General features: G+C 40.2%; 1 non-coding gene across 1 annotated transcript; it reads left to right on the top strand.

Annotated features, from left to right (window-relative positions):
• Window positions 1–1,497: 1,497 nt before the first annotated feature.
• Trnaa-ugc lies at window positions 1,498–1,576 on the top strand. The gene has a single exon. It is a non-coding gene; the product is annotated as a tRNA-Ala (tRNA).
• Window positions 1,577–21,434: the final 19,858 nt, after the last annotated feature.

The raw sequence follows: 21,434 nt of genomic DNA, 5'->3' as shown, positions 1-21,434 counted from the left end.
GAGACCCTAGTTTCTGATCCTAAGTATCTCCCAGACAGTTTCTTGCCTGTGGGATTTTTTCCCCTTCCCATTTCACTCCCGCACTCCTTCTTAGGTCTTCAGTCCTCCTCAACTTCATGTCCAACCTCCATTTCTCAGTTGGAACACTGACTTCACATCATTTCCATGTAATCACCATGAGGAATCATTTCTGTTTGGTTCTCTATTACTTTGCTCTATTTTTCTCATTAAGAAATTACTACTCAAGCCGGGCGCTGGTGGCTCACGCCTGTAATCCTAGCTACTCAGGATGCTGAGATCTGAGGATCTCGGTTCAAAGCCAGCCTGGGCAGGAGAGACTGTGAGACTCCTATCTCCAATAAAAACCACCAGAAAACCAGAAGTGGCGCTGTGGCTCAAGTGGTAGAGTGCTCGCCTTGAGCTGAAGAGCTGAGGGACAGCGCCCAGGCCCAGAGTTCAAGCCCCACGACCGACAAAAAAAAAAAAAGAAAAGAAAAGAAAAGAAATTACTACTCAACTTCCTGGCTTCAGATCTTCTTCCTCCCATAATCATTTTCCCTTTTCTCTGCAACACTGGTGTTAGAAGAAACATGTACATACATACTCTCACATAATTTTCTTTCTTTCCCATTAATTACTGTATGTTTACCTTTAGGAACTTTTCTGACAGTTTGGTTATGTTCTCACATTTTCTCCACCATCCTCCTTTCTGTAATCTTCTTAGTGTAAGTTTCTAGTCTTTTTGTCTCTCATTAAAATGTCCATTTTTTTTTGTTGATTTCTTCTGCCTCACAAATTCAGCTCTGAAACAACTCATGGAAAAGAAGAACAGGAACCTAAACTAATGCCAAGAAGTTTGTGAAAACCACAGCTAACCTAGGAGGGACTAAGATCACTGAAGGAAAGGGTAGTTAAATAGGCAAAACTAGGTCCAGGGGACCTTCTTGTTGTTAACAAAATGATGGGTACAGTTAAGGGATGCAAGTGCATCCCCTGTTTGGCTTAAGAATGTCTACATAGTAGAACACACAAAATATTCAATACAAGAATAACAGTTTCAACTAATGTGGACTCCCATTAGAAGAGTGTGTGTAGAGAAGGAATGGAAATCTATTTTCAGGTTAAAGTGGAGAAGGGTCATAATTATAGATTGAAACATATTTGTATTAAATAAGAATGAAAAAAAATACCTTCGCTTTAGGCTCTTCCTGTGCGATGATCCAAAAGACCATTCTAAAAGTCAAAATGGGGTGATTGAAACTAAGATATTTTTGGCCCCTCCTAGGTATCTGAGCTGTTATCTGACCTTTGGAGACCCCTCAGCTATAAGGCTCACATGGAAGTAATCTGAAATAAACTGGTCCTAATAAATCAGCTACTTTCCTGTTGTCGGTTTTCCGGTCCCCTCATGACAAGGAAAGTTACTTTTGAAGTGACAACTCTACTTTGTCTTTGTTTTCCTTAGCCTTTCTCTTATTATAAAAATCAAATTCTGGAGCTGGGAAGGTGGCTCAGTGGTAGAGCGCTTGCCTTGCATGCATGAGGCCCTGGGTTCGATTCCCCAGCCACATAAGCAAAAAGAAAAAAAAGCCGGAAGTGGCGCTGAGGCTCAAATGGTAGAGCGCTAGCCTTGAGCTGAAGAGCTGAGGGACAGTGCCCAGGCCCAGAGTTCAGGCCCCATAACCGGGCCCTCCCACCCCCCCAAAAAAAATCAAATTCTTCTTCTCAACCCATTGGAACACTCCTATTTCATTAGATGCAGTGTAGTTCAAGTCTCTAATTGGAAATGAGACCAATTAAGATCATTACACTAAAATTATTGTAATGTTGTCTTGTGACACCTGTTATCTCAGGGACAACTTCCAAAACACTTCTCTGATCTCATTGCATCATTTCTAGAAAGTATACTTGGCTTCATCATGTGGCATTTAGGAGCTTTGAGGGGTCCCTAGGACTCAAGGGAAACAGAACTCAAGGGAAAGCATGGGCATCCAAGATGAATAAGACTTTTCTCTAGTAGCAAAGTAGCTGGTTATCAGGTAAAGTGTCATATACTTGCTGTAAATGCAGCAAGACCAGGAGGACAATGTGAAGGGCCATAAGGAGCTTTTAGCTGAGATGAACGGAAGGAATGATGGAGCTCTAAGTTCAGTCAATGTCAGTGGTACTGAGACAGAAATAAGGATTGACAGGACGGTGGGATCCTAAAAATTTAATATGCAAGTTGAAGAGCTCATGTAGAGAGCAGAGAAAGGGATAAAAAACATGGTGGTGAGGGGGGAACAAGATGTGAAGTTACAATGTTCCAGAAGTGTGAAAAATTTCACAGCAAAGTAAAGGACAAGGTGACTGGAAGATGTCCATTGCATTCAAGTGCTAATACAGTTGACCCTAGTAAAAAGGACTTCTGAGTACTTTTGGAAGGGGAAGATATGAGAATCTAAATCTCCAATTAACCACCCCAAAGCTGGAAGTAGTATTGTGACTGAAGTGGTAAAGAACTACACTTTAATAAATATACTCGGAGAGAGCCCCCAGACATTGAGCTCAAGATACAGGACAGTCACATACACAAAAACATACAAACTCTTCCACTAATGGTTAAAAAGGCAAAAATCTCATCTATTTTACCTGTGTTTGGGATGGGTCTAAATCAATATCTCCATATTTTAAAATAATTAAAAGGCCCATCTTAACCAGCCAGTACCATTGTCCAATGATTCTGAGTAGCTATACAACATGATGCGTATTTTCTTTTATTTTTTTAATGTTATTGTAAAAGTGAGATACAGAAGGGTTACAGTTATTTGTCAGGTTAAAAATGCATTCTTTTCACTTTTAAATTGTGAAAATACTGTACAGAGGGGTTACAATTACATGAGCAAGGTAATGAGTACATTTCTTATCAAGCATTGTTGCCTCCTCCTTTGTTTCCCCTTCCCATCCCTTCCTATCTCCCTTCTTCCCCCCCCCCCCCCCCCCCCCGCCCCAGCCCCGCCCTGCTACATGCCAAAGTTGTAAAGGTAGTTTTTCAACATAACAAGTTGTACATATCATTGTTGCAATGGGTCCACCTGTATCCCTACTTTAACAATTTGTTTTTTCCCTTCCCCCCCACAAATTATACCAACATCAAATACAGTGAAAACAGGGGTTATACCGTGGGGAAGGGACATACAAAGCAACAAAGAAATAATCTTATAAATATGTTAGAAACAATCGCAAGAAAGAAAAACTATTTGAGTCCTGATCTTGGGGTTCATTTCATCTAACATCCACTTATCTGATCTTTTCTGCTTGTCTCAGACATATACTAGTTATTGCAAATAAGAGAAACCATGGGACCTATGTTTCTTTGGGCCTAGATTACTTCACTTAATATAATTTTTTCCAAGTCTTTCCATTTCCTAACAAATGGGGCAATGTCATTCTTTCTGATGGAGGCATAGAATTCCATTGTGCATATATACCACATTTTCTTGATCCATTCATCTACTGAGGGGCATCTGGGTTGGTTCCTTATCTTAGCTATAGTAAATAATGCTGCAATAAACATAGTTGTGCTGGTAGCTTTAGTGTGGTCTTGTTTGTCATCATTCGGGTAAATGCACAAAAGTGCGATTGCTGAGTCATAGGGGAGCTCTATGTGGAGTCTTTTGAGGAACCTCCATACTACTTTCCAAAGTGCATTTCTTTATGGACAATGTCACCACTCTTTCACGCTTTCCCAGTTTTCCCCTCCCATCCCTACCCATAAATCATATAGTTCTTTTTCAACATAGTATCTACTGAGTACCACTGCTACATTTGTTCAACCTCTCTCCATATAAAAAGACATATAAATAAACAAATGAGTTTTTCTTTGTTGTTGTATTTAATGACTATGTGATTTTTTTGTCTCTTTTGTATGTTCTCCCCCTATGCTATATCCCCTGTTGTCACTGTATTTGATTTTGGTACACTGAATCTTGTATATATATTTATGTAATTTGGGGAGGGGAAGGGGAATAACAAAATGACGAAACAAGAACACAGGGTGACCCGTTGCAACAATGATACTCACAAGACACTATGTTAGACTGAACTGTACAACTTCTGTGGGAGAGGAGCGGAATAGGGGATGTGGGGGAGGAAAGGCTAGTAGGAGGAAAGCAATGGAGGGGGTTACAATGTTCGACAAGGAATGTACTCATTACTTTACTCATATAACTGTAGCCTCTCTGTACATCAACTTTAGAATAAAGTAAAAATTTTGAAAAAGAAAACAAAAATTAGCAACAAAGGAAAAAACAACTCTTATTTCCATTTTCTGATGTTCATTTCAATAAATATTATTTTGGATGGTAAGATGCACATAGGCATTGTGCCTTTGTGTTCCTTTCCTAAAAATGTATCCTTCTTTGGTCTCATTGTGTATGGATATCTGAAATCCTATATAATTTATCCTGTTTCAGTGTATTTTAGATCTAGATTCAGCATGTGAGAGAAAACGTGCTCTGTTTTTCAATCTGAGCTTGGCTTACCTCACTTAAAATGAATCGTTCTAGGTCCATCCAGTGTTAGCATTATCCCCATCTCCTATGGTCAGCTCCACCCAGACCTGATCTCCTCCCTGCCCTAGAGTTAGCTGGCCACTCCCTCCCTCAGAACAGTGCCTGCCACTTGCCCCACCTGGATAGGGGCAGATGCCCTATTGCTCCCTCTCCCAGGGAAGATAGGGCCCCTCTAATAAACCTTATAATAATCTTTCTCCTGTGTCTGCCTGCCTCTGTGTAGTCCCCTGGGATGGTCATGGTGGATCCTAACATCCATTACCCTACACATGATATGATACTACGCATTCTAATAGTTGTATACAGTTCCATTGTGTATAGGTACCATACTTTTTGGATCTACTCATCTAATTGCAGGGCATCTAGGCTGCTTCCATAGCTTGGCTATTGTGAATAGTGTAGCAATGCACATGGAAGTACACATGTCTTTATGCAATCCTGGCTCATGATGTTCTGAGTAGATTCCAAGGAGTGGTATGCCTGGGTGGTAGTTATTTGAGGAGTCTCCAGATTGTTGTCCAGAGTGGTTGTACTAGTTTATGTTCCCACCAAGAGTGCCATAGAGATCCTTTCACCCCGACTTCAATGGCAATATTTGCTGTTGTTGGAATTCTCTGTGTTGGATAATCTAACTGGGGTGAGAGGGAATCTTAGAGTTGTTTTGATTTGCATTTCCTTTATGGCCAGAACTGATGAGCATTTCCTATGTATTTCTTTATCATTCTTAACTCTTCTCCTCTGAAGTCTCTCCTTCACTCATTTGCCCATTTAGTGACTGATTTATTAGCTTTGGGTAGGGTTGATTCTTGAGGTCTGTTTATTTTTTATTTTTATTTTTTGTGAGTTCTGGGCTTGAACTCTGGACCTGGGCACTGTCCCTCAGCTATTCAGTACAAGGCTAGCACTCTACCACTTAAGGCACAGCACCACTTCCAGTTTTCTGGTGGTTAATTGGAGACAAAACCCTCACAGATTATACCAATATCAAATACAATGAAAGCAGGGGCAATTTGTGGAGGGGAAGGGAAAAAATTGTTTAAATAGGGATATAGGTGGACCCATTGCAACAATGAGATGTACAAGTCATTATGTTGAAAAACGAACTTTACAACTTTGGCTGGGGAGCTGGGGGGGGGGTAAGGGTGAGGGTTGAGGCGGGGTGAGAAATGGGAAGGGATGGTAAAGGGAAACAAAGGAGGAGGCAACAATGCTTGATAAGAAAAGTACTCATTACCTTGCCCATGTAATTGTAACCCCTCTGTACGGTATTTTCACAATTAAAACAATTTTTAAAAACTTGTCTCACAGACTTTCCTGCCCAGGCTGGCTTTGAACCGAGATCCTCAGATCTCAGACTCCTGAGTAGCTAGGATTACAGGTGTGAGCAATCAGTGCAGTTTGTACATGGAGGATAAATGTTTGGATTTTGTTTTTGATCCTAGCTGCTGCTCTATATTTTGGTTGGGGTGTTGAGCCCATAGATGTTTAACATTACTGTGGTGAAATATGTCATATTCCTGCCATTATGTTGTTATCCTATGGGGTGCTTCATTCCTCTGTTTTTTACTAAACTAGACTACTGATTTTTGTTCAATGCTGTTTCCTTACTTTGCTTGTTTTCTTCAGATTGTATGCTTCCCTTTAGTGTGCTTTGTAGTGCTGATTTTAGTGGTTCTTTTATTTTTTGTTTGTCATGAAAGGTTTTAGTTTTGCCATCAATTTTGAATATTAGTCTTGTTGTATAGACAACTGTCATTCAAAGCATGATTTATACCACTCCAGGCTCCTATTTCATCGGGAGTTTATATGAACAAATCTTCAGTAATTCGTATCTTCTTTCCATTGCAATAATGTTCCCTCTCTGATTTTGCTGTATTTAAAATTAATTCCTTGTTTTTTTAAGTCCAAGGTTTTCACTACAGTGTGTCTAAATGTATTTCTTCTCTGATTCTGTCTGCTAGGAGTTTTGTATGCCTCTGTCAGGTGGTAAGATTCTCTGGGGAGATTGGGGAAGTTTTCTGTTATTATTTTGTTAAACTATTTTTCAATGCCTCTGATTTTGACTTCTCCCACATCTAACCTAATTATGTGTAGATTAGATCTTTTGTCCTAATCTGCTAGTCCTTGAATCTCCCTTTAGTATGTGCAGAGTATTGTTTCCAGGCCTATGTTTTTTGTTGTTGTTGTTTTGTTTTAAATCCTCTGCTTTATCCTCAACTCCTGATACTCTGTTTTCTCCTTCTCTTGTTCTGTTGCCTATGCTTTCAACTCTGTTTTGTAAATAAGGAGATAGTGCCTGTCATGTCTCTTAGCTCTTCGTTGATGTCTCAAGGTGTTCATTTGTTTTTCATTTCCTTCATTGATGTGTGCAATGTTTCCTTCATTGAGGTGTATAATGTTTCTATCTTCTTATCCATGCATTACATTTTCTTGGTCATTTCCACTTTTATTTCAGTGGCCAATTCTCTCATCAATGCTTTGATGGTTCTTTTTTTTCCCTCCATCTCTTCTTTGCTCTCATTAGAGTTTTCCCTGTGTTGTTGGTTTTTGACAATGGCATGCTGTCCTGACTGCTTATACACTTTGTGATCCTTCACATTGATTTATCCATTTGGGTTCAGGGTTTGTAGAGGTCGTTAAGATTAGGTATTAGGTTCAGTGGTAATGGCTATGGTCTTCTAGTGGTCACTGTGCAGTTGGCATCCTCTGGAGAGGTGTGGGCAGGCTTGTGCAGAGTGCAGTCTCTGGCTGTGTTTTTTTTCCCCAGGGTGTTGTATGCAGGGACACTAACCACAGTGCTGTGTGCTATGGTTGGTGTCCTGTGCTAGGATGTTTGAGCTGGATTCTGGAGCTGGCTATGTATAGGCTCCTTGGTAATGTGGGTGAGCATCCTGCAAGGTAAAACATGGATGGGATTTTTTGGGGATGGCTAAATGTAGACCCCAGGTGCTACGGGTAGGAGCCTCCCACATGTGGATCCCCTGGTTGGCTTTTGGTGCTGTCAGGCCTGGGTGCAACCCTCAGACACTTGACTTCTCAGAGGGGAGCACACACTCAGGCTTTTGGGTCTGACTGGATGCAGATCCTCTACCCTGCTGCTGCTTGAGGCCAGCTGGGCTTTGCTCAGGGCCAAAAGGTCAACTTGCATGGGCACCGTCCCCCGGTGGCCCACAGTATCCCTCTCCTGATGGTTCAGCCTGGACCCAGATCCCCATCATTGGGCAGCATTACAGACCCACATAATTGTGCAGGTGTTAAGGGACCTGTCAGGACCATTCTTGAGGTTAGGGGCCTCTGGTGTCCACTGACAGCACTAGGGGCCCGCAAACACTCTTTTTAGCTTAGGGCCCCCACTGAGACCAATAGTGGGGTTAGAAGCCCTGCCTGTCTCTCAGCACTGGCTGCAGAGTTTGAGGGAGGAACTCAGAAATTGTGGCCTTCTGGTTCCAAGTAGCACTGGCTGGAGTGCCGAGTTTCACTCAGCCCTCAGGGCTGAGCTCAAGGGCAGGACTCTGGTTTGGAATACCACCTTTTGGTCCATCGCTGTTACGGATTCTGGGTACTACCAGTTCCTGTTCATATTGGGGATGGGCTCAGTCCCAGGCCAGCAGGAGGTTATGTCCTCAGGCACAGATCTGGGCCAAGGCTGGCATTGTCTACCAGTGGGAGCCCCAGGCTTTGTCCTTGGTCCCAGGTTCACACGTGCCCATATCTGAAGCAATGGCCAGAGGGTCTTTCGCTGAGTATGGGCTGAGACTGATGCTGTCTCAGCACTGAGCACCAAATTTTGACCTGGTCCTGAAGTACCCCAAGCACCAATTCCTGACACAGTCGGAAGGAGTCTGCTGATGCAGGCTGAGCCCTATACAGGCTCTGGGTTCTGAGCTCAGAAGTTTGTCTCTTGTGTTTCCTCCCCCACCATTCTAGACCTCACACCTGCTTCTGAGCCAGGGGTTGAGCTCCTCCCCAGCCCTCCTCACTGGCTACCTAGTGGTGGTGAATGAATGACCCCTGTGTTTGGTGTTCCTGTGGTCTCCTTCCCAGGTTTTGCCTGTGAAGTCATTTCTCTGTTGTACTACACCTGTTGTTTTGCTGGGTGGGCTGCTCCAGGTTTAGATCCATGTTGGGGGACGACTGGCCCTGAGCTAAGGGCTGCCCTGATTGGAGATTTGCGCTGAGCCAAGGTCTGCTCCATGTGTTGGGCTTTCTGAAGTGGAGGTCTGCATCAAATGTGATTTTGTTTCAAGTGGGGCTTTTCACTCAGCAGACAGCCAACCCAAGCCGTGATTGTACAGAGCTGTGGGCTGTGGCCCAGATGGCTGCGATGGGACCTGGTTACACGGAGTTGGTCTTTTGTTTTGTTTTTGTCGATTTTTCTTCTCTCTCTGAGTTATCTTTGATGTTTCTTGATTGGCCCTCAGCTCTGATTGCTTGCCTCTCCCTGGTGTCCACACTCGAGCAGAATGTCCAGGTTCGAGCTTTGTATTTCTGATTGAGTAGACAGAACTCAGGTATTGCCCTGTCTCTTGTCTGCCATCTTGGATCTCTCAAGACCACATTTTCAATCTTCTATGTGGAGATTGAGTAGGAAACGTTCCTCCTTTCCCCCCTCTTCTCCCTGTTTTATGCTGTTATCATAAAATAAGTCCTTGCTAAAGCCTCCACTTTGTGAGAGACTCCTTTTTGTGAGGCACCTTGAAGTCGTTTGCATGTGTAGATTTCAAATGCCTCTGATTCTTCAAGGAACCTAGAAAGCTGAGGGAGCTTCTTTACCCCTCATCTGGTAATAACCAGGTCCAAGCTGTAACGCTAGCTTGCGTTTATCAGCACATATCACACAGCTTTGCGTTCTCTAGATGCCTCTAGACTAAAAGCCCTATTCTCATTGACCAGGCACATCTTTCTCCAGTTAAAAAATATCTGTGAGTTTCATCCTCATCCGATTAATGCCAGTCCACTCAAGCTAAGGACAGAAAACCAATAGGCACTTTCCAATAACTGACTCAGCATGCTCTATTTTGGAAGTGATGAGATGGGCTGCTGAACTCCATGAGCTGCTGAACCACAACTGTGGTTTTCACACACTAAACCACAGGGTAGCACCAATGATCATGAATTTTGTGTCAATAGCCTTGGGAGGAACACACCATGGAATCTATAATTATTGATGGTTTTTATAGATTGTGGTTGGTTGATTCCTTAAGGTCTAGGTGCCAGTGGGTTGGGATTTGAGTCACACATAAACACACACACACACACACAGAGTGTTTAAATACCCTAGCAAAGAACTCAGCTTTTAGAAATATTGTTAGCTTATAGGCAAAAAAATGTTACTAGATATTCCAGGTGAAATGACAAGGAATATAATTGTGATCATTGCTTTCTGCCTCTAAGGAGCCACTGTCATTGATTGCTATGAATAGGATATGTTGCTTCAGGTCCTGACTTGCTTTGGTGACACCTTGACTCTACTAAAGGAACACCTACTCTGACCCATAATTATCTAATCTCCAAAGCTCTGATAAGCAGCAATTCACATATGAAAAGGTGTTGGAAATATATTTGGTGGCAAAATTTGAACTGGGTTGATGTGGGGTTTATCTCTACTTTCAATTTTCATACTTTATGAAAATATGTGCACCACACAAAATATAAACCTGCAAAATTATGAGCAGTAAAACATCTTGGACTATTTCACTTGAGGATTGGGAATCTACCTTTGTCATATTAAAATGTGAGCGTCAAATGCTGAAACAAGGATACAGGATGATCCATTGTAACATTGAGATGTATAAGACACTATGTTGAAAACGAATTTTACAACTTTGGGTGTGGGAAGGGAGGTGTTGGGGAGGTGGGGAGGGAAAGGATTGTAAGGGAAAAAACAAAGGAGGGAGTAACAATGCTTGAAAGGAAATGTACTCATTATCTTACTCATGTAACTGTAACCCCTCTGTACAGATTCTTTACAATAAAAAATATTTAAACAAATAAATAGAACATGAGTGTCTTTGTCCTGAGAATTGAGTTGAATTGAGATGCTCCTTTAGCCTTTATTTTCTTGAACTCAAATGTGACTGTTTGTGTAGTCACCTGAGGTTCTTGAACAAATGTGAAAGTGTGGCTGCCCACCTCCACCCCCATTACATTGTGATTTAATGAAGATGGGGTATGACAGAGCTTCAGGATTAAACTGTCCTCAGGTGATTCAAGTTTACCTTGATGTTGGGAAGATAGTTTTAACCCATTGTGGCATTAGTTCTGGGTATGAGAACCATGTCTCAGCTGGGACATTTTGTGGAATGTCTGCTGACACTTTGATGAAGTTAGGGGCACTGCTCTAGTTAGAGCATCACAGGATCATAGGATGTTTGTTGTGGGATGTTTTTTTTTTTTATTGTATATGTACTTTCTTTATAACAGGAGTTACAACAGTATCGTTTTGTATCACTCTAGCACAAAGGCCTTCAATTTTCCACCCAAATTATACACTTGATGCTGTGTAATTTGGGGAAAATAGTATAACAGCTAGATATAGCTACTCATAGCCTCTAAAATAACCTTTCAACAACTAAGCGATACTTAATTATGTAACAACTGATTTTTTGTGTCCAAATTGAATGTTGTAAAGCATCCCATTTGTTTTTTAAAAAACTGTCCCATTAGTGTTCTAACTATCTATAAACATAGGTAATATATTCTCGTCAGACTGTATCCAATCTTGGTTATGAACACTTGAAAAAAAGAAAGAAAAGGAAAGGAAAGGGAAAAAAACCCTATTTTAACAAGGAAGTGTTCCTAGAAAGAATTAAGCCTGGTTTGGTTCCCAATTGGCTTTTGAGCCAATCCCATATTTATTCACCTAGACAAACTTAGTAATTTCAGACTTGGTGCCTCCTCAGATATGGGTATTTTATACCAACTCTGTGGAGATGAAGATGAGGCTGAATGGAGTTAAATGTGTAGAACATGCTGGATTTCCAATGAGAGCAACTAAATTTTCAGGGTTAAAAGTCGAACTATAAAAGCACACAGACTCTCACACTGCAACCATCTTGAGAAAAATTTAAATGTTTTCCAACTGATGCAGAAGAAACTTCTAGTTGATGATTGAGTTATAATGTAGCACATTCACTTGGCTTTATGGAAAGTGTTGTTTTTTTTTCTGTTAAAAGAGGCAGATGAATTAGTGATAAGCTTTGTCAGCAGAGTGCCTGTAGGCAGTTCTTTTCCCAAGGGAAGAATGACTAAAAAGTGTACATTTAGTATTTGTCACAACTTAAAGCAAAATAACTTGAATTCATTGCTGACTTCACAGGCTAGTTCTGTTACATAGAGCTGCCAAATCAGAATTTGTTTTCATAAGCATGTGCTGATTTTTCTTTGCATTTTGCATCACTAGCCATCCAAATAGCAATTAAAACACAGCCAGCTTCAGAATTTATGAGGCAATATAGCAAGAAGCGCACCTTTACGAAGCCAGCATTCTGCACAAGGTTTGTTTTTCTTTTCTTTTTTTCACCTGGCATGCTCACTTACCAACTGCCATTCTTGCTACAATTGTTAATTAGAGGTCACTATGAAGACAGAAAAATTTATAATAATTGGGGAGAATCTTTCACACCAACTATCATAATAAAAAAAGACAGGGATTATTGGAAAATGACAAGATCTGTATTGTGCAATAAACTATTAAGTTACTTATACAGTAAATAAAGGAATGCACATATAGTTACCAAATGCAAATGGTATTGTTGACTTTAAGTGTTAGTATTAGCTATTAACGTATTAACTCTGGCTCTCTACAGAGCTGTCAAACTCCCATCAGTAAAGAGAGAGGGAGAGAGGTCAAGACAGAGATAGCAACAGAGCAACAGAGATGGAGATGGAGACAGAGAAAGAGACAAAGAAGACAGAGACAGCAACAGAGACATGCAGTTTATAGTCTGAGACTCTTTTGACTCCATTTTGTTCTAAGAGCTTCTCAAGGATCTACCATACTTTTGCCTCTTTTTTCATGCCAGACTGCTGTCCTGGACGTGACTGTTTTCTATCCAGTTGTGATTGTTTTGGGTCTTGTCTGACCCCTCATCTTTGACGACCCTGCCGATTCGCATTATGAAGGCAGAGGAATGGGAAATGTTGGTTTCCATGTATTCTCTTTTAGAAAAAGACACTGACTTCCATCATGACACTATTACACCTGGCACCTTCTTTCCAGACAAAAATGAACATATGAAGCTGAAACTGGAATTTGAGATCCCAGACCCAAACACCTAGGGTTCCACATCCCATATCTATCCACTTGACCCAACACACCGAATTAAGAGACATTGGGAAGGGCAGAAAAAGGAGATTTATTATGTGGCACAGGTATCCCATGAGAAGAAAACACTCAAGACAAAATTCTAGATACAGGCATAATCTTTAGTTTAAATAGAAAAAGAATTAGGGCAGGGGCAAAATTTGTATGCATAGCTAACAGAACCAGTCAAGAGTGTGAGTTAATTACCCCTTAGTGGTTTGGAGAGGGGTTTAGAAAAGTTGTTATCACTGTTACCACTTGAGGGGAGCAATCTGTACAGTATAACCAGTCAGTGTTGTCTAGTGAGCAGTCTATACTGTGCAGGCTCTGCTATTAATTTTTGGTATGTTAATTTCTTCTGTCCCTCTTAATAAACATGTCCTGTTCTTAATGGATTCCAAGATGGTTCTAAGGTGAATGATTTACAGCAAAGAGTGATTTTAAAGCAATGGAAGCAGGGATGCTAAGCTTTTCTCCAGCTTTTAGATAACATAAAAACTTGAGGAGTTGGCCCTTTACAGCAAAAGCAGCTATTAAGTGCTTGTGACAGAATCAAATCTGAAACAAATCCTCATCTGTGATTTGCATGTCAGACCATTTTACCCTTCTAATCAGAAAATGTAGTACAGACTACTTGTAGGGTTTCTTTTTGTCTTCCAAACACTAGTTACTAGAACACTCCTATTACTCCTTCAGAAATCTCCAATGGGATACCTCTGTGGGCCAGCACTATGTTAGTTCCTGGAGATAAGATGTAGTGGAGACTCTCTTCCTGGCTCCAAGGAGCTTCATTCAGAGGGTCATGCCCTATTTCGACAGTACCCAAGGTACCCAAGGTTTGTACTGTCTTGGGTAGTCAAACAAGACAATCTTCTCTGGAGAGTATTGGAGACAGAGTTTATTACTTGGACCTGGTGCAGGTTCCTAAAACCTTCCATTCTTTTGTTGCCATATATTTTTTATTGTAAAAATACTGTATGAAGGAATTACAGTTACATGAATAGGGTACATTTCCTATTGAGCATTGTTAACTCCTTTGTTTTCCCCCATCATCCTTCCCTCCCTACCTGCCCAACTCCTCTCTCCTCCTCAAAAAAAATTTAAAGTTCATTTTCAACATAATGTCTTGTACGTCTCATTGTTACATTGGGTCAACCTGTATCATTATTTAAGCATTTTGTTATGTCCCTTCTCCTCCCCAAATTATAAAAAATGTATACTCAAGGTGCAGGACCCTGGAATCAGATGCAGTGAAAACAGGGGTTAAACCTTGGGGGAAGAACATACAAAAGAAACAAAAGAATCACATAGTGCATTTTAAGTACATTAAAAACAACAGCAAGGAAGATAAAAAAAAAACAAAAAAACACTTGTGTTCCTGTCTTGGGGTTCATTTCACTTATATTGTCATATATATACATAGCTTTTGACCTTTTTTGCTTGTCCTAGACATGCACTAGTTTTTGCAAATAAGGGAAAGCATGGGACATATGTTTCTTTGGGCCTGGCTTACTTCACTTAATATAATTATGTCCACATCTTTCCATTTCCTAACAAATGGGGCGATGTCATTCTTTCTGATGGAGGCATAGAATTCCATCTATCTATCTATCTATCTATCTCACATTTTCTTGATCCATTCATCTACTGAGGGGCATCTGGGTTAGTTCATATCTTAGTTATGGTGAATAATGCTGTGATAAACATGGTTGTGTTGGAGAGACTTCTCTGAAGAGGAAATAAGAATGGCCATTAGGCACATGAAGAAATGCTCATCTTCTCTAGCCATAAAAGAAATGCAAATCAAGACAATATTGAGATTCTATCTCACCCCAGTTAGAATGGCTATGATCAAGAAATCTAGTAACAACAGATGCTGGAGGGGATGTGGACAGAAGGGAACCCTACTGCATTGTTGATGAGAGTGTAAACTTGTTCAACCACTTTGGAAACCAGTATGAAGTTTCCTCAAAAGCCTTCACATAGGGGCTGGGGAGGTGGCTGGGGCTGGGGAGGTGGCTCAGTGGCAGAGTGCTTGCCTTGCATGCCTGAGGCCCTGGGTTCGATTCCTCAGCACCACATAAACAAAAAGAAAAAAAGCTGGAAGTGGCACTGTGGCTCAAGTGGTAGAGCGCTAGCCTTGAGCTGAAGAGCTGAGGGACAGCGCCCAGGCCCAGAGTTCAGGCCCCATAACCGGACCCAAAAAAAAAAAAAAAAAAAGCCTTCACATAGAGCTCTCCTATGACCCAGCAATCCCACTTTAGGGCATTTACCCAAATGACCACAAACAAGATCGTACCAAAGCTACAAGCACAAATCTTCCATTTTTGTACGTTAAAAGTGATTACCTATTTCAAATTCCTGCCCCCAGTCCAAGGGAAGTGACATCATCAAGGACTACAGTCATCAAGGACTGTTTTTGTTTCTTATACGACTTTTAAAGCCATTATTAATATTATTATTATGAACAATAATATTATAGTATTATTCATAGTACTATAACATTCATAATACTAAAATATTATTATTCATAATAATAATATGAAAAAGATCAGATTGGTCTGGGAATATCTTCTTTCTTGGAAATAAGAAAAAGAAAAGGAGCAAAGAAAATAAGGGAAGTATTGCATCAACCACAGTACAGCATGTGAAAAGAACGTGATAAAGCTGAGTTAAAGTGGGCTGAATTGAATGCTAAGTAGCACCGTGGGGACTTTATATGAAGAATGCCTGCCTATTAAGTGGAACTTGCTAATCAACAACAGCTACTTTTTTCTACATTTTTTAGAATACATTGGATTGTTTTCTCACAACACTTTAACACTTAAGCCTCTCTGGTCAGATCATACAGTTAGAAGAGCAGAGTCAGCGATAATATCCTTTCTGTATAAGCATACCAGTAGTTGACTCCATTTCCTACTAGAATAAAAACATAGATGAGAGGAGAGAGGGATTTGAAACCAAGACAGATCTTGGCAGTAGGGCCAGGAACCAGTGATCAAGGATAGGAAGCCCAAGACCACACACCAGGACAACTTCAGAGCTGACGGAAATGTAATAAACAAGACTGACCTTCACAATATTGGTCTATTGATTGCACTTCTCCACAGCTACTTAATAATGCCATCAATTAACATTGTACAACTCAAAAGCCAAGACAAAAATTGACAACATAAGTTATTATTTTACCTTGAATCAAGTGTGTGTGTGTGTGTGTGTGTGTGTGTATGTGTGTGTGTGTGTGTGTGTGTGTGTGTGTGTGTGTGTTAACATGCCAATTAAAACCTTAGGGAAGAAATTCCATATACTATAGTGACTAGATGATCATTAATTCAAGATGGATGAATGAACTTGTAACTAGTCCACTGGTCAAATTATCTGCCACAATTATGATGGTGTAAATATTATCAAATAAAGCAGTACAAACCAGTTTAAGCATAATATTGAAGTTTCACAGTTAATAAAATGTATGAATAACTTTCTAAGAACTCAACTACAGAATAGAAAATATCCCATTCCATGGAGTCAGAATAATTAATTAATCCATATTGATGGAGTTCTACTTGGATTGCCTTTTGTCTATCCTCTTTCTATTCCTGCCCAAGCCCAACAGAAGTTAAATAAATGTCTTTTTAATTTTTTATTTTTTTAAGTTTTTTTTTATTGTGAAAATACTGTACAGAGGGGTTACAATTACATGGGCAAAAATAATGAGTACATTTCTTATCAAGCATTGTAGCCTCCTCCTTTGTTTCCCCAGCCTATCCCTTCCCATCCTTAACAAAGACTGAAACTACTTCTGTGTGCTGAGCCAAGAACACCAGCTGTCTGCTTCCTTCCTGTCTGTTAGTTTTAGATGGAAGCTGAAACAAACTACCACAAACCTGGAGCTTCAGCAGAAACCTGTTGTCTTGTCACTATAGACACCAGAAGTTGGAGATACAGACGTGGGTGCTGACTGCACAGTTCTGACATCTTGAGCCAGTAGCATGTTGGGAAGCTCCACAGTTGTTTTGACTCCCGAGTGTTCTTGGTGGCTATGAAAGCCCTTCTTCAGGGTGACAGTTCTGAGCAAGGAACATACGTGCATGAAACTCAGAGCACAGCAATGGAAGGCTTCAAAGAACAACAGAGCAATGCTATGCAAGTATTGCTGATGACTTTCCTTCAAATGCAAGGGGATGTTTAAGGGTACAGTATATGCTCTTATTGGAAGCATATGTTAAGACCTCTAGTTTATGCCTGAAACCTATAGTTTAATTTATAAATTAGACAAGTTAGGAGGTTAGCATAAAACATCTGTCCTTAACTGGATAGCTTTTTATATTATCACTTAAAGAAAGTACTTTGGACTGGTTTTGGTAGTACAGGCCTGCCATCCCTGCTACTTGGGAACAATATAGTTTGAGGCTATCTCAACCAAATTAGACAGAGAAAACAGAATAGAAGGCCAAAAGACTAGATGTGTGGCTTCCGTGTTACAGCATCTGTCTACCATATATACATAAGACCCTGAGTACATTCCCTAGCACTGAAAAAAATGATAGCTAGCTAGGTAGCTAGTTTGCCAGATAGAACTTAATGGTTTCTCTCCTTGGCAGTACCAAGTTTATAGTGTCATGACTTTTGCATATTAGGGCCCTTAATACAGAAGAATAAAGATGTTTTCCACACTAGCAGCATACCACACCAGTGGATCTGATAACCCTAATGGATACTAAGAAACTCCTCAATGGGAACCTATACCCAGGAACCTCAAAGGAGTAATGAATTATATCCCAAGTGAGATTTTTCTTATGTTATTCAGAACAGTATACAACTTTAAATTCATGAATTGTCTGTTTCCGGAATTTTTCATTTCATATCTTCAGATTATGGTTGGTTGATCATAGGTAAACCCAGAGAGTGAAACCATTAATAAAGGGAGGTAACTAATCTACCAAAATGGTCTAATAAGGTAACTATGTACCAAAGGTAATGAATATGGGAATGTAGGAACTAAGATCTTTTCCCCTGCTGAGGTAGCAATGCCATTTTAAAAGAAAAACTGGTCATCTTTGGTAAATCCATGAACTATGCCTTCAAACATGTATTCTGTTAAACATGTATTCATGTTGCATGAAGGCACTTCTGAAGCTGTGTGTCTGTCTGGTCTGCTCTGCTCTGGTTGGAGGAATCTCAGAACCCTTGCAGCAGGCAACCTCCTTCCCTGCTTCATCTTCAGCCCTCACCATATTCTTATCTTTGACAAAGGCTGGAAATGGCTGAACTTGAGGAGACACCTGGTGGGGATTGGAAGCATTCCTCTTTCTGGGCAGCACATACTTTCTCTCCCATTATTTCAGATAAGACAGCAAGATGAGAAAGAATAATAGAGCAGCTGAATGTAATCCAAATACATAATATGAATGTATGGGGATATCCCAAATGAAAAACTTGGTACAATGAATAGATATCATAAAAGTATGCAGGATAGAAAGACAACGTCACAGAATTACTGTATTTGCATTTTAACAGTCCAAAAGACATGAAGTAATTATACCAAAGTAAAAATGATACTGTGCCAATTTAACTTCATTGCTAGGATAGCTCATTCTCTGTGAATTCAGTCACTGCCTACATTCATTCATGTACTCACACACCTGTTTATCAGTAGGTATACCAGGTTCCTGTGTGTGACTCTCATAATGAGAGTGGAATATAAAATCATCAAGGGCAGGGATGAAGAGTATACCTGAACAGAGTTTCTATTAGAATTCCAGGTAAAAAGCAGACAATTGGTGCTATGAGCTCATGAAGAGTGTCAAAAATGGGTAGATTAGAAGCGAAGTGTTAGTTAAAATTTAAATGAATACAAAGGGATAATTGGGCTACTACCATGGTGAGAGAAGATGGTATTATGGATGGCTGATGGAAAAGCTCTGGCTTGTCTGTAGCACGGTGTATATTTAGGAATAATGAGGGATAAATTGTCCTAGGTTTGTTACAGCATACTAGAGAACAAAGTTTCATCCAACTGAATGTTTTTACCCACTTATACCCTCTAACTTTAGCAGCAGTATAAAATCTTTTTAATAGCCACTTTCCCTCAAATATCCAATCCAACCCCTGTCCTCCAGCGTAAGACTTTATAGGATATCTTTGTCATAAATATTTTCTGGAGAAATGTAAGATGACAGGTTTTACCATGACCTTGGGTATCCCCAGTAGGATCATTTGGAAGAACAAAACTCTTGTATGTTACTAATGTTTTCTTCCTAAGTGCAAAGGCAGTGTAGGAGCTAAGCATCAATCAGAAGTCCCCATGGGTCCTTCTTCCCCTGGAGTGATTGTGTTTCCTTATTGCTCTTTTCACACACTCTTGTCACTTTTCTTTACCCCCAAAGCATTAATGGCCCAGACAGCTGGCTCAGGATACAGGAGAAGACAAATGGAATGTTGTGTACTGAGAGGAAAAGACAAAGTACCAATCCGATAGAGACCCACATGTCCATTTTCCATGTGACTACTGTACTCCTTGTGATTAACACTAAATACAAGCTGTGCTAAGTTAAGCTTCAAAATGGTAAAAATGAGACTAAGAGCCTTTAGTAATAATACTGATAAAGACATTATTCAATTTACTTGGTTTTTTGTGGGGCGTGGGGAGAAATATACTGGAGTTGAGACCCAGGGCCTCCTACTTACGAGACAGGTGCTGTAACTATTTGAGCTATGCCCCTGATCTGTCTCCCCTGTGTCTAAAACCCCATCACACCTGGATCAAATGTGTTAATTACTTTATTTATTTAAAATTTAAGGGTTGTGTCTGTGTATGTGTTTGTGCTAGGGCTTGAAGTCAGGACTTTTGCCCTCTTGCTTAGCTTTTTAAAAAATGTTTGTTATTGTAAAAAAATATTATACAGAGGGTTACAGTTACATGACTAAGGTAATGAGTACATTTTCAACCTAACATCCTTTCCCTCCCCATCTCCCCAGCTCCCCCTCCTTCCCCAAGTTGTAAAGTTCATTTTCAACATAGTATCTTGTACATGTCATTGTTACAATAGGTCAACCTGTATCCTTGTTTCAGCATTTTGTTATTTGCTTGGCTATATTTTGTTCTGAGCTTTTGCACTCCCTCTTGACCATAGCTCCAGTATAAGCTCCTTGCTGATTAATGAGAGAAGAGAGGCTCTTAGATTTGTCTAACCTGGCTGGTTTTGACATGAAGTTCAAAACTCTCAGCCTCCTAAGTAGCTAGGATAAGAATAAAATATTTTGGTTGGATTAAAAAAATGGAGCTTGGGTCCAGGGAAGAATGCCTGTACTCACAGGTACTCAACAGACTGTGCTGTAGACTCCATCTCCAAAATAATCAGCAAAAAGCAAGGCTGAAAATAAGCCTGGAGTGGTAGAGCACCAGCTGAGCAAGGAAGCCAGTGAAGCGAGTATAAGGCCCTGAGTTCAAACCACAGTATTACCAACAAAATTAAATAAAAATAACTTTTGGGAAACAAATCTACCTACCAAATCCATGCAGTAATTTAGTTCTTTCTCTCTACTTATAATTTTTTGATCCTCAACAGACAATGCCTTATAGCTCCTTTTTTTCTGAGATTTAAAAACAACAAACAAACAAAACCCAAGAATCAATAGCCCAGCACTCAGGAACAACCAGAAACTATACATCAGCCTGTGTGCCAGATAGAAGAGCAGACATCATATAGTAAAAAAGCAGCTACCACTTAAGACTTTCACAGGAAAATTATAAGGAACCGTGCAGAAATCACAATGGGATCAGGTGATAAAACACTAGTTCCAAACAGTGGTATGTAGCCATTGGCATTTGTATTCAGTGATTTGATTCCTCCTCTCTGTGGCTGCTCTACCATCCTCCTCATGGAGTTGACATGCATCAAATCTCCAGGTCTTTTGCATGGGGCACAGGGTCAACCAGTTAAAGAAGGAAAGGTGGTGATTGAAGATATCTGGCATGATCTTCTTTGGACAAAAGTGGCTAGAGCTATGGCTTTTTAGCTAAAAAAAAAAAAACAACAACACAAAAAATACAAGTAAAGCTTTTCGGAAGCAATGAGAGAAGACTATACTTACAGGTCAAATAGCTATGGCTTATCATACAAATGGTGAGCCCTGAGAGCTTGACCTCTTCTGCATTCATTTCCTCCTCTGGTGGAAGTGAAAAGTCATACATTGTACAAACATATCCTTGGAAAAATTACATCAGGTGGTGTATGTAAATCACCTAGCAAGATGGCTTGACCGCAGTAGATACTCATTACATCACCTTCCAAAGTAGTATTCGACAAGTATGTGACAATCTTTGCTTTATTAATTATTCATGGAGGATTTAGGGCCTATTAAAGGCAAATGACATAGGGATTTGTGTGCTAGCCCTGAATGAGTGACAACATCTGCCTGGAGAATTGGGAATGAGAAGGGTTTTGAGAATAGGCTTAGTGAGAAATAGTGTGGTGATGAATTAATGCTGTTTTCTGTGAGAAAAAGAGAAAGTGGAGGGATGTGCCACATACTTACTATTTCTAAGTGAGTACCAATAGGCAAATAGAAGTAAA

This window comes from Dipodomys spectabilis, unplaced genomic scaffold, assembly GCF_019054845.1.
Source record: "Dipodomys spectabilis isolate Male_0828 unplaced genomic scaffold, ASM1905484v1 ptg000009l, whole genome shotgun sequence".
Classification (NCBI taxonomy): domain Eukaryota; kingdom Metazoa; phylum Chordata; class Mammalia; order Rodentia; family Heteromyidae; genus Dipodomys; species Dipodomys spectabilis.
Note: the sequence above shows the minus strand (reverse complement) of the source record. Positions and strands in the feature narration are given on the sequence as shown.